Source organism: Blennius ocellaris (assembly GCF_963422515.1).
Source record: "Blennius ocellaris genome assembly, chromosome: 13".
Lineage (NCBI taxonomy): Eukaryota > Metazoa > Chordata > Actinopteri > Blenniiformes > Blenniidae > Blennius > Blennius ocellaris.
In genome coordinates this window covers 12,401,008-12,415,055 of record NC_137662.1, presented here as the reverse complement: position 1 = coordinate 12,415,055, position 14,048 = coordinate 12,401,008, and the positions used below count along the sequence as shown (strand labels likewise).

General features: G+C 39.9%; 1 protein-coding gene across 2 annotated transcripts in view; it reads left to right on the top strand.

The window, feature by feature from the left end:
* mcu (mitochondrial calcium uniporter) overlaps positions 1-14,048 on the top strand; it is a gene marked incomplete at its 5' end in the record, with an annotated part of 66,288 nt that overhangs the window by 29,188 nt on the left and 23,052 nt on the right. The gene's annotated exons all lie outside the window — the stretch shown is intronic.

Here is a 14,048-nt window from a genome sequence, read left to right as displayed (position 1 = left end):
TTTTTTTTCTAAATTCACTTAATAACTTAAATTGTCACCATCAAAGCCATAATAATCCTCCACATGTCATTTTTTCCTGCTTGGAGTTGCCTGTAGTTGTTTATGTTCAGTTTACCAGCGATTAGCAGTCATGGCAGTTTAGCAGATGAGCCTTTAGACTGATGAGGTCACATTATGGCGGCCATTTGATGAAACTATTACCTTGAAAAATGTATTCAAATGCATTCAGAGATCTCTCGGTTCAAAGTGACCTCCCCCCTCTACATGCCTTCCTCACCACGGCTCAGTGTTGCCAACAGGAAGCAGCACCTCGTGTCGCTGCTCGCCAAATAAAGCTGTTTGTTTCCCCATCTGAGCATAATACTCTGCAAAGCACAACTTTGACAAGTGTGCATTTAGATTATGAACAGCAGCACGGTTTGCAAATGCAGCGTGCCTTGTAACAGGGGAATAAACTGTTTTGGTGACATCTGAATTTGATGTGAGAACATCAAAACAAAAACATTTTCACAACTTCATTTCAGCAGGGAGATTTCAGTAAACATTATGTTCTCATTTGAAAATATATCAACCCCCCTACTTTTCTCTCCCCAAAATTTGTTGGGAGTTTTTGTGTTGAGTAAAATTGGAGTAAGACATAACAATTGACTTGGAACTGTTTCATCCCCTTGGACAGTTTCGTCCTTATTGGGTTTTGAGATTAATGTGACGTTGACTAATGAATCAGTCTGCTATTGCGTTGATACCAATATCATTTTGTGACAATTTTGATTTAAATGGACTATTTGCCATCTGTTTGTGGAGCATATGGTTGGTGCAATGCAGCTAAAGCTTATTTTTCTGTGCTGTCATTATTATTATTATTTACAAAAATATATATTTTTTTAATCAATTTTAATGGTAATATGTCCTGTGAGCTCCTTCAATCTCAAGGAATTTCAAAAGATGTAATTGTACGTAGCAGATTGCATTTGAGACCGCACACGCCTCTATGAAGCATTTTCCAAATTGTCATTGAAAGTATTTAAAGACTTGTCACCTTAAAAGTATTTTTTTTTAATCCACAATCTGTTGGTGTTCACTTCTTTTTGTTATGTAAAGTGTTTGTATGTATGAATGTATGTAAAGTGATGTGCACATGCAACATATGGAGCACTGCGTCAGTCTGAGGCTTTTGATTAAGCCTGCCTCCTGTGTGGTGTCTCTTGAGGCTCAGCAGCACAAGCTTCTCAGTGCAAAGTGTCACATCGGTGTCCTTCTATTAGAACATGAAAATCAGTCATTGGATCCGGCATCTTTGTCCTTTGTCTAGTTTCCAACTTGGCTTGGCCAAGTCTTTGCAGTCCAATAAAGCAAGTGCATTATGTTAAAAAGATCAGCTCAAGGTTAAGTGTGTATATATATATTTTTTTTTTTTATCAAGGAATTGTGCCTGGCCCACCAACAAGCTTGCATGGAATGAAAATTTTATGATGAGAACAGGATATTTGTTTCTTGAGTGCTTGCAATCCTGCTGCTGAGGGCAGCAGTACATTAGCTCGTCTCCACTTCATTATGTGTGTGTGTGAGTGTGTGTGCCTGGACGGGATAGCCAGTGTATGTTTCGGTTGCTTTCTGTTGGTTGTGTGTTTGTGTATTCATGTGTCATTGGCCTAAATGACATGGAGAAGGCGTGACTTTGCTTTCAGGGAGGGTTGGGTGTTTGTATACAGAGAAAATTGAACAGAGGTTTTCTTCGGACTGTGTTTACATTTGATGCAGCAGACGTTGAGGGAAGGCTGTAGTATATATTACTTACGCTGCCGGAAAGCCAAAACATTAGCCGCAAGTTGTCCTGGCGAGGCCTTGTTCTCAGCTGGATAAAATAATAGCAGCTGGTGGGGAGATAGTCGATAGTAGTGAGCGCCCCTCTTCCAGCCATGTTTCCTCAAGAGAGGGCTGTTTGTTCAGAGGGCAGGGAGGGAGGAGACATGGGAGTCTCGGTGGGGAGTGTTTGCATTGCCGGGGCTTGTTGTCTCTTCTAGGTAGAGCTGAGGGTGATACTGTCATAACTGCGGTGGAAGAAGGGACACGTCAGTAAAGCTATGCTGCTGCACAGAAGCTTTGGAGGATAAAAATTAGGTTGCAGCAACTTGTTAGCCTTGCATACTTTGGCTCTTAACACGTCTGCTGCACACCGTCTGGCATTTGTGCACTGCGTTGCCATCAGTCAATGTTTTGTTTTTTTCTCTCTCCCCCTTCCTTTATTTCATCGACATCCCTCTCCCTTGCTCCTTCATTGCTGCAGTACCGGCATTCGTCTCTTTCTTGGCTAAGCCAGCACTCCCTACCCTCCCTCCCTCCTTCAGTCTCTGGCAACCTTCAGTTTAGCTGCAGCTTCCCATGAGGGCTGATGGGTCAGAGCCATTCTCAGCAGCACTATTCATGCGTGGACCTCTCGATCCATCTGTGCCTTGGCTCCTGCAGACGGCAGCCGGAGCAACGCGGCAGAGTTGTCACATGTCAACATGACACGCGAAGGAGGAAATCCAAATGGGGAGAAAACGAGTTCATACTTTCCCGATGGGAGTTCGCCAAGATACTTCATGTTGCTACACATGTAGGCTTAAATTACAGGGAACACTGATGGCTGTAATAAAAAAAGATGAAGATAGAATGAGTGGAGAAAATGTTCTGTGAAATGGGGAGTGCTTGTCTGGATCACAGCTCTCAGAGATGTCGTATAAAATGCCTTGGCTGTACCAATGTGACTCTGACATCAGGGGTATTGGATATATTGGTGACCCATGTCGTTTCCCAACCCGACTGTGTCGAGCTGATGTCTCCTTTCCCGATAAAGGCATCTGACCCGTCTTATGTTTTCCAACAAAGGTGGATGAGACGCAGACCAGTGAAAGAATAGCATTGCTCGGCCTCTTGGAGGATTTATGGCTCACCTCTATCTGGTTATAGCGACCAGTCTGTGGCGACAGGTCGGTGTGGTTTAAGCACACGATACAGGTTTTTACCAGAGCTCAACATACATACATGAGTATACTGAGGAGGTAGTTAAATGTCAGCAGCAGAAAACAATGGCTTCTGTCTCCTCCAGCGCAGTTCTCTAGAAAGCTCCAGTTTGTTGGTTTATTCAAATGATACACAGGATCAGCCGAGCAGGAGTGTCGAACTCCCTCTCCAGCTCACACATACGGCTTCACTCTTGTCTGTGTGCTTATTCCTCCAGTTCCTCTCCTTTTATGGCAGCAAATCGGCAAGAGTTTGAGCAGTACGTTCATGACATTTGCCATGACTTGTACAAACTTGTAGCTCATCACCCAGCCAATGTTATTCTGAATAGCAAAATCCCCATCTTTGTACTTGTGTGTGAATTAGAAAATTTATGATTTCCTTTCTTTGTTTTTCACTCACCGACATTGTGATCATGTCATAAAGCTATTAACTTTTTTTTTTTCCAAAAAAAGTTTTTATTAATTTTTATAACATAGCACACAACAAAACACACACACAAAAAAAAAAAACACATCACACTGCCCGTTTAGAAAGAATTAACAAAGGTAAAGTAACCATCACACTATTACTCATGCTCAAAGGTCTTTGACATACAACATGAAAGGCCCCCAGACACTCTCAAAAACATTTTGTCTGCCCTTCAACACATAGGTGATCTTCTCCAATGGGAGTGTTGACAACATCTGCTGCCTCCACTGTTCCACAGAAGGTCCATGACTCTTTTTCCAAAATAGTGATATACATCTCTTAGCATTCAACAGGCTTATATTTATAAACATTTTTTCACTCCTTGTATATGTACATTCCTCTGGGTATAAACCAAATATGAATAGCTTTCGGTCCAATATAAATTTCCTAGAAATAATTTTTTCAATGACACCTCTTATTTGTTCCCAAAACATTATAATCTTCCTACAATACCACATACAATGAGCCAGTGTTCCCCTACAGTCGGTGCATTTTGGACATAGATCAGGAATGTTACCATTATATCTATGAAGATCTACCGGTGTTACATATACTCGCATTAACCATTTAAACTGTATTAATCTGAGGCGTACGTTAATAGATGTGGTATGTGCCAAGTTACATGTAGCCCTCCACTCCTCCACAGTTAAATCCAATGACAAATCCTCGTTCCAAGCTTTGAGTCTGCCATATGAATCTTCAGGATCTCTTCCCATCATAAAATTATATATCTGTGATATTATGCCTTTCTTTTGACTATCCTTTGTCATAATTTCCTCTAAGTCTGAGTGTGTAGGTTTCGTTAGTATATTGTTCTGGGTTTTGTGTATGTAACTTCGCAATTGAAGATATTTAAAGAAATGTTTTTTATCTATATGAAATTTATCTTGTAACTCCTGAAAGCTCATTAATGTATCACAGTTAGGTAGGTAAACATCTCGAATCCTTCCCAATCCTTTGACTCTCCATGTATGAAAAACTGCATCAGCTCTCCCAGGTACAAACAAAAAATTGCCCCATATTGGAGTAAATTGGGATAATCCATTTGATTCTTTTAAGTATTTTTTCACATCTCTCCATATTCTGATCATATTTTTAAGTATTGGATTTTTCGTCTGTTTTAATAATTTTGTAACTGTGTTGGAATACATGTACAAAGGGAGTTCCAAATGTAACCCTTGACTTTCCATATCCACCCAATGTGGAGAGTGATTTGTATAATAAAACATCATAGACCTCAACTGTGTAGCCCAATAATACAGTTGGAGATTTGGGCATTTTAGACCTCCTCGTTCATACGGAAGATAAAGCAAAGACAGGCGGAGTCGTGACCTTCTATTATTCCATATAAATGTGATAAAAAGCTTCTTAATTTGGAGAAAAAAGTCTGGAGGAGGCAGCAAGGGGATGTTTTGAAACAAATAGAGTAATTTTGGTAACACATTCATTTTCAATATATTGACTCTCCCTATCATAGATATTGGTAGAGGCATCCATTTTTCAATTGAATTAGTTAAGTCTTTCTTTATGAGATCATAATTTATTTCAACTATTTCTTCCAAATCTGGCAAGATTTGGATTCCCAGGTACTCAAATTGTGAAACTACATTAAATTGCAAGACCTCAGGAGGTGGATGGACTCTATCATTTGCATTTAATAACAGAATTGAAGACTTGGTTCTGTTAATTTTGTAACCAGATATCTTACTAAATGACTTTATTATTTCGAGAATGATTGGTATTGACTTGCTTAAATTTTTCAAAAATAAAATTACATCGTCCGCGAACAGCGAAATTTTATGGCTCGTTGGTCCAACCGAGATCCCACTAAACTGAGGGTGAGAGCGCAAAGCAACAGCAAGTGGTTCAATAGCTAATGTGAACAATAAAGGGGAAAGTGAGCAACCTTGTCTACAACCTCTGCTAATCTTAATTGGGTCTGAAATATTTTTATTTGTCATAATTTCAGCAGTCGGGTTTTTGTATAATATCTTGACCCACTTTAAAAAGTTTGCTCCACAGCCAAATTTTTCTAAAACCTTAAAAAGGTATAGCCATTCCACTCTATCAAAGGCCTTTTCAGCATCTATTGATAGAAGAGCGGTGTCAGATGCAGCCCCATTGCAATGAATTATATTTAACAATCTTCTTACATTGTGAGAGCCCTGCCTACCCATTATAAATCCATTTTGATCCCGGTCAACTATGTGAGGTAGAATATTTTGTAGTCTCCTTGACAACACCTTAGTGATTATTTTTACATCAGAGTTCAATAGGCTAATGGGTCTAAAGTTCTCACATTTATTCATGGGTTTACCTGGTTTTGGTAAAAGAGCAATCATTGCTGTATTCATTGTAGAAGGGAGACAATTTAACTGATAAACTTCTGCAATCATTTCTAACAGAGGGCCAATTAATTTATCTTTAAATTTCTTGTATAGATCAGTTGGGAGTCCAGCTATTAACTTTTTAAATAGTAATCTTTGATTTATCTTGGAATTCAAATATTAAATCCTAAAAGGGACAGTTTTTTCAACTTTATTGCCTAACCAAGTCAGGAAATATAAACACCTTTATATTCGGGGTTAGTGTTGGTGTGCAAACGTCTCATGAAGTCTCTGCAAAAAAGGTAAAACAATTCAGTTGCCTCACCTATAAAATACTGAATCTTAATATATTACATAAATGGCAAAAAGAAAAATGCCCAGTATATGACTTTGTAGAAACATGGAGTCCAGTATTTACTGCACATCTTTTAATGAAACGTGTATTTAATAATACATCCTACAATATGTCTAAATTGCACAAATAAGACGCCAAGTTTGATTTGCTACACTAATCCAGCAAGTAATAACTTTTTTGCAAATTTTCAAGAAGGATGCATTGGCGCATGAAAACACACATGTTTGTAGATATAAATAAAAGAAGAATTTCTACAAATTCTAGAAAGACATAAGCTAGATGAGAGCAACGAGTTAATGTATTGTTAATAACTTGTTTTAATTAATTTGAAAGAAGTTACCACTCTATAAATGCTTAAAGGTGTCAAAACATCTGGAAATGTTGGACTGATGTTCCACTGACTGTTGGATTAAGTGAATATGAAGCAACCGTTTGGGGTGCATACTGCACACGTCATTGGCTCTGGCAGTGGATAATAAATAGTTCATGCCAATAAACACAAAAGACAGATACCACTTGCTTGTGCTAAAGGTCTCTCCTGATTATTCTATGCACACTTTCCCGGCAGGACGGAGGGAGGCGCGAGTTATCTGCTAACTGTTTCCTTTAATGTCAGCGTTCGACAGGAATCTGTCTCGTCTGTGCTCGTACACTACTAATGTTTCTCTCCCGTTAGTCAAAAGTAACACGGGCGCAGAACAACGCCTCTGCTTTGAAAAGAACGGCACTGGCGGACTTGTTAGTCTTCAATTACCTCAACAGCTCATTAGGACATCGTTGCTGTTACGTCCGGCTCTTGTGTGGCATCTTTGAGTGGCAGCAAACACTGACAGTCATCAAAGCAAAGCTGGTGTCAGATTTCAAGAGTCGTCTGTCAGCACATAAGGGGAGAAACGTAAAGCCTCATTGGGTTCAGCATCGTAAACTGCCCCCATCTGCCATGCATTTGAATGAATGAAAAGAGATGAGAAATCATTTTTTTTTACCTTTAAATTAAATTTAAGAGATACCGACAGATCAGCTTAGCGATGTTTAAAATTAATTGTACGTTTTATTATTTAAATTTATTGGTCTGTTTGTGTGAATTGGGCTCCATTTACAGATGGTGTACAAGTAATATTAAAGGAAAAATTATATCTTTGTTGAAATGTGCCCAATTGTTTGTTCACATATTTAGTGTGATTGCATACATACATACAGTCCAATTTAATTTTGAGTGGGATGGACAAACCAAAATTCTACAGAACATTCCTATTTGTTTCATTGCTTTGTAACAAGTACGTTATGAAAGAAACTACTGTGATGTTAATGTGAATATAAGCCGCACCTTCCAAATTTAAAAAGGAAAAAAAGAAAAAGAAACGTCGGGAGTTACAGGCACCCGTATCAGGGGCATGAAGCTCGTTAACCCTTAAAGAAGTCGTCCGCTCAGGGTTCAAAGCATGTAAAAAGAAAAAAGAAGTAGCAGCTTATTGTCTGGAAAGTACGGTACTAAGTTAAATTTAAAAAAGAAATTGGGTTCCATGTTGTTTTTTGGTTGCCAATTGTGTGGCACCCAAAGAAACCATGACCAATCAGCTGATTTTACAGTTAATTTTGAAAATCCTCCAAAATATCTAATGCCATGTCTGCCACACAGTTTTTGTCAGACTGAAGATGGACATATGCTTTGCGGGAATGTAAAAAAATTAGTTCATTTTCTTGAAGTGGCATGAAAAAAATGAGTTATGGCACATAGGACATTTTAAGCTTCAGAAACACAAGTGTCTCCTGGGAGCAGATGGAGAAAGAGTCTGATATTTGGCATTTTGGCTTCTCCACAATAAGCAAACCTACTTCAGATATCTGACCAATCACAACAGTAAGAAGGTTTTGCCCATATGATGAAGTGATAGCAAGCTGTGCGAAGCTCCGAGCAGGAATGCCGGAAGAGAATGACGCCAATCTCTTCTCGCATAGTGTCGAGGCACACGTTTCCTGCAGCCTTGGATATGAACGGTTTTTACAAATGAACAGTTTGCTTCTGATGCTAATGCTGCTTAACTCGTAATAAGTTGGGAGTGTTTACTACTGAATCACTGATTGTGTTGCAACAGGTTCGCTTGTCTCCCTAAAGCAGCCAATGAACCAAAAACTATTTCCTTGTAATTCTTGCAGAGCGCAAAGTCATCTTCGAGATACTCTTGTGAGACTGTTTTAGTCCAGGCACCACAGGTTTGACAACTCTGGCCTCAAGGCAAAGTCTTTACAAGTCTCAAAAGATAAAGTGCTGAAGTGATAAAAGATGTCGGTTAAGAGGAATGTCTGTGTTGTCAGACATTTATTTGTCTGAAGTGACTTGGTTGTTGAGATTGAGCGCAAAAATCAGCACTGGGTGTTTGAAGAAGAAAGTCAATTTCATTTCAGGATGCAAATTGACGTTTTCTGTCGGTGCCTCTGGAATCTGAATAAATCTATTGATCGTCACACCTTAAAATTCCACCGATTGCAATCTGCTATTATCTTGGCGATTTGTCGTTGCCGCAGAACACAATGAACATTCGTCTGAAAAGAACAAGGTGGAGTTGTTGATAAACGGCTTCCCGTTGATGCCTTTTTTTTTTTTCATATTTATTGGCACATTATGCTTCTCTATAGGGATGAGAATCTGATCATTTGGATTGATGATGATGATGGTGATGACAGCAATGTGGCTGAACAGAAACCTAGAATTCCTGTTTTTGCCATTCACACAACCTGGTTAGGCCGTTTGTTGATTTTATCAGAGGTGAAAAGGGTTCTCAAACTCTACTACAGTACAGTTACTGTTACATCTGTTAAAATACTGTACTAAAGAAACAAACTCTATTCAAGAGAATATGTTTGTCATGTACAAAATAAACAAATTCAAATCGTGGCTGCAACTTCTCATCCTACTTAATGAATGACATATACTAGCAATCCTGTAATTACTTCCACCGCTGTGTGCATTTGTGTATTTATAAGGTTTTCCCCATGTTGTCTGTATGATGTTGATACTGTATGTCAAAGCCTGCCAGGGAAAGTCTTTGCAAGTGATTTTTGACATCGAGGAGTATGAATAAAATCCCCACTCAGATATTCACCATACCACTGGAAAAAAAAAACCACAACAACAATATATTGCCAAATAGGTCAAGCCATTGGAAAAAAGAAAAAAACAGAGCTCAGAAATAATAAGATACAACAGTAAATAGGAGAAATCCAAGGCATGGACAATCTTTCAACACTGAGGTTCAAGTGAAATAACAGAATAACTTGTGTGCAGTCATAAAACCTCAACAGACTCCCTCTACCTTAGAATTTGACGAATAAATAGGAAAAAAATAAATCTTTCTGCTGTCTTGTTTCACACCGACCTCAGGATGTAATAAAGGTGCACCAGGCCCAACGCGCAATCCCTGCATGAGGGGAGCTCAGGATAACTTTTCCCGTTGCCGGCTCGTGAATCTTGTTCTGCAGTAAAAACTGATGGCACGTGGTTGAATTTGCGGTTTGGTGGTTTGTAAACTTCAAGCAAAAGCTGCTTCAGGCAGAAACTGCTGCTGGAAACGAGCCCCCATATTCAGAAGTACCAAGCCTTGCATCTTAAAATCTCATTAAATACAATGTTAACCGTATCATTGCTGATCTTAAAATAAATACTTGTCTGAATGACAATTTTACGCATTTAAATGCATTGAGGGTGTGATTTGCGAAGAAAACAGAGGGGGGGATGGTTTCATTCATTTCGAAAAGTTGTGATTAAAAAAAAAAGGTAAATAAAATGTATCTTGAGTGAAACTTATAAAACAATTGAACATGTTTATGTTATCCAAGTAGCTCATCTGTCATTCACAATGGCTTTTAAGGTGAAAATAAAGGAAGTGTATTCAACCATTAATTACTGTGCGTCACGATAGTGTGATTTACAGTTAATTGAATGAGTTGCTCTTATCAAATCTAATTATTTGACACGGCTCATCCACTCATCTGGCGAAGTAGCTTCATTCACTATCGGGAGAGAATAGATTGCATCTTTTCCCTCACGAGTCAACGTTATCATGTGGTGGGGTCAGATAGACCCATTGTTGTAGATATTCCAGAGTCTCTCATGGAGACATAGGATTCTGATTATATCTAAGACTCAAGAAGAAATTAAAACAAAAAGTATATTGGTTGTTCCTTTTAGATTATGTAGGTTTTTTTTTTATTTTATTTGACCTTACAATGAAACATATTTTCAGAGGTTGATTTGCATCTTAACCTCAAATTATGTGCTTTTTCTTTTTGCTTTACCTCGACAATCATTTGTAATTTGCTTCATTAATTAACTTCTTCGAATCAAAGTAGACAGATTTTTTATTGCATACTTCCTCTGGGATTAAAGGCTTTGCTATGTTGTTAGAGGCAAATCATCATTCTTAATACATCATTGTAACAGGAAGTAGGTAATTCCTGTCATGTTAAAGTGCCACCAATGCACTGATGTTGCAGAAATCTGAATAACTTCCCTTTAATATCTTTTGATGTCAGCGGAAATGGCCTCTTTTGCATAATCGCATAACCAAAGTGAGGCATTTACAGGCACATCACTTTACCTATATTACCTCCATAATCACTCATGACAAGATTATTCAAGTGTTTAGAAATGTAAGTGCTCAAACTGGAGAGGCCGCAAAATACAAGCATTCTTCATATAAGTAGAAATAGACATATAGCCTTCATCTGTACATGAGTACACGCAAGAAAGTCGAGGTTTTGGACTATGAATAAAGTATAAAAGCATTTTTAAGGTCCTTACAGTTGATTGAATTAGTGACTTGAGAACGAGCTGCTGTTGTGAATCTCCTCTGTTGTTAGTGTTATCTGATTCACTTCCAGCCGTGTGGCTTCTGGTTCTTCCTGTCACAGACACTACATTCAATCCTCACAGGTGAACACTCCCTTCTCATATGTTTCCCTTTTGCTCTTTTTTTTTTTTCTTCTAATTTTGGCCAGCACAAGATGAAGCCGTTGATGCACAAATGATATTTTCTGTACATTGTGGCATTCCTTCAGGGTGAAATCAGTCCTAATGTTGCGTATGCATAGACTAACTGTAAAGATCTTCTCATGTGTCAGTTAAAGGCCAGATTAGCCAGAATAGTCATGGAAACGGCATGAACTGATGAAGCCACTTGGACCTGATCCAATTTGCTTTGAGATTTCTCCCGAGCTGGGCAAATGAGAACATGCACAGACAGTAGCCAGGGAAAAAAATAAAAAGTCCTCCAAGCTAATGATTGGCTCTTTTGATCACCAGCTTTACCTACACATTTGGCGAACTCTCCGTGGTAAAGACATTGAGTTTGCTCTTTATGGTGAGCGAGCGCCTTGCATGGAAGCTGTCATCACTAATGAATGTTTGTGGGATTGACTGAACGTGACTCTGAAATTAAAGCAATTTAAGTCTGTTATAAGCAGTAAAAACACGCTATGTAAACGTTCATTTACCATTCATAAAAATGTTTGAGTAAAGTGCCCGAGACATAAATTTTAGTACAACAATTAGGCATTTGTTTTTTGTTATTGCTCATCTCTGCATGATAATTTGTTGTTTTTAATACAGGAACAATGTGGTTGGTTATAATCACAAAATCACACATTCGTCTCGAGAATGAATTAAACATGTGCTGGATGTGTTTAAAGGTGGTTTGCATTGGCATCAAAGGCGTTCGTTCAATCCAGGTAACGCCGGGGATCAACCTGGAGCTACGCTGAGTCTGGCAGCTCACCAGCCGTGACACCACAATGCACTCTTCACCGTTCAGCACTGGAGGCGGCTGTATTTCTAATTTGTTGTAATAATAGCTCTCCGAAATTAACATTCTTAACATCTGTTATGAAACGAGAGCATGTTGAGCTTCTGGTTTCCGGAGTGACTTTAATGACCTGAAACAGTGGATGGGAAGCTGGCACAGCTGCAGTCAGTCTCCAGCGGGAGGCAACGCAACAGCCAGATTTGGGTGCCCTTGCTCGAGCTCCTTCCCCAACATTCATGTGGGACTAAATACTGCAGTGAGGGACCGTGACAGTGGGGGGGGGGGGGGGGGGGGTTGAGCAGTGGAGGAGGCCCTCGAGAAAGATGGTGAATCAAATCACATTCAAGCAGGAAGGAATTGCGAGGGAAAGGCGGTACAATGAGCAGCATGATGAGGATTAAGATTGTGAAAAGAAGCATGAGGGCATAGAGATATGGGGACAGTCTTTGTTTGAGCTTTACGGAGGTTGTCTAGCTCGCTTTGATTTTAGGTCATGATGTCATTTGGGAGAATGAAAGTGCAGAGACGTGAGCGCAGAGCTGAAGGCGAGATGAGAGGAAGGGGATGATCGTTTAACATACTGAAGTCTGATCTGCCATTAACATCGGCTGACTTTATTAGACACTGTTCAGTATTGTTAGTCTTGTGTGGTCTCTGAGTCAGTGTGATGGGCTTGTCATGACTCCCAGGGCTGGTGCAGCACTGGCCCATCACATCACATGCAGGCAGGATGGTGTGACACATGGGCCCGGACCCCCTCCATGATCAGAAATGCTCCGTCTGCCGATTCGACTGCTATGCCGCTATTTCCCCCCCGGCCTTGCAGGTGGGCAGCGTCGCAGAAGGTTGACAGAAACTGGCACACTTTCTGCAAACTGTCCAAAGTCTTTATGAGAGCGAGCTGTTCCCCACCCTTCCCCAATGGCACTGGGCCCGTGAATATTTGATACTTGCTGCGAATGGCCCGAAGTGAAGCGTTTGTTGTTATTAACAATCTGACAAATAGGACCCAGCAGAAGAAAAAAATAAAACCCTCAACTCACTTCTGTTTCTAAGTATACAGCATTTCCTCAAAATCATCCCACTGAACAAACCGTTCACAAATTATTTAGTTTTAATACCCATTTCATTCGGCTCACTTGAATCAAAGATGAGCGTCTGATTCAGCGCTTATCTGTGTGTCCTCATAAAACAGGATGTGATTTGCTCAGAGAGATGGAGCCATATACCCCCCTCTGGTCCAAGTATACCTTTTTCTTCGAAATCATTTTTTACCTCAGGGGGGATCAAATGTAACTCCATTTCATAGTGAGTGAAACTACTTCACCAGCAGATCAGGCGCAAAGGTCAAATGTATTTCAAAGTCAAAGTAAACTCGGGCTGCTACTCTTACACTCCGATAGAAAAACTCACTTAATTAACTCTAAACTTGTACACTGCATATATTTTGCTTCATAGTATATTTTTGGAGGAGATTACAGGATCCCCCCCCCCCCCTTAATCTGTTATTGAAACTCTTTTATTATGAGGATCAAGTTTTGAACAGTGTCTGCAATACAAAAGAAATATAAAAAAACCCAAACAAACATAGTTATTCTCTGCAGGTAACTTACAAGCAAAATCCAAGTCATAACACGTCGAGGCTGGAGAAGCGACTGCCCATATGAAGTTAACTGTTTTGGGAGTTGATTATTGGACTCCAGCTTCCCGTCATCTCCTTGAAATGTGTCTGGTCCAGTCTGTCTGAATGGCGTTCATTAGTCCAGCTCCCTGGTGTGAGTGGATGCCTTCTGTCCATGTGGGCCACAGTGATGTAAAACTCATTGAGACAGCCAGGACAGCTGTGGTCAGTCCTCTGCTCAGTGGATTCAGCTCTACAGACCTGCCGCTGCTCTCGATGGACGATGCCCAGATGAAGATGGACAGCTAATACAGCAGAGTGATTCCTAAACACTCAGTTGCCCGAGACTGGACATTTATATTCTGGGCAGTGTTGGGCGTTTTTCCTCACCGGGTTTGATCTTTCCCAGCCCAAGACATGTTGAAAAGACATGGAGGGGCTGGAAGAGAGACGCTCGCACTCGAAGA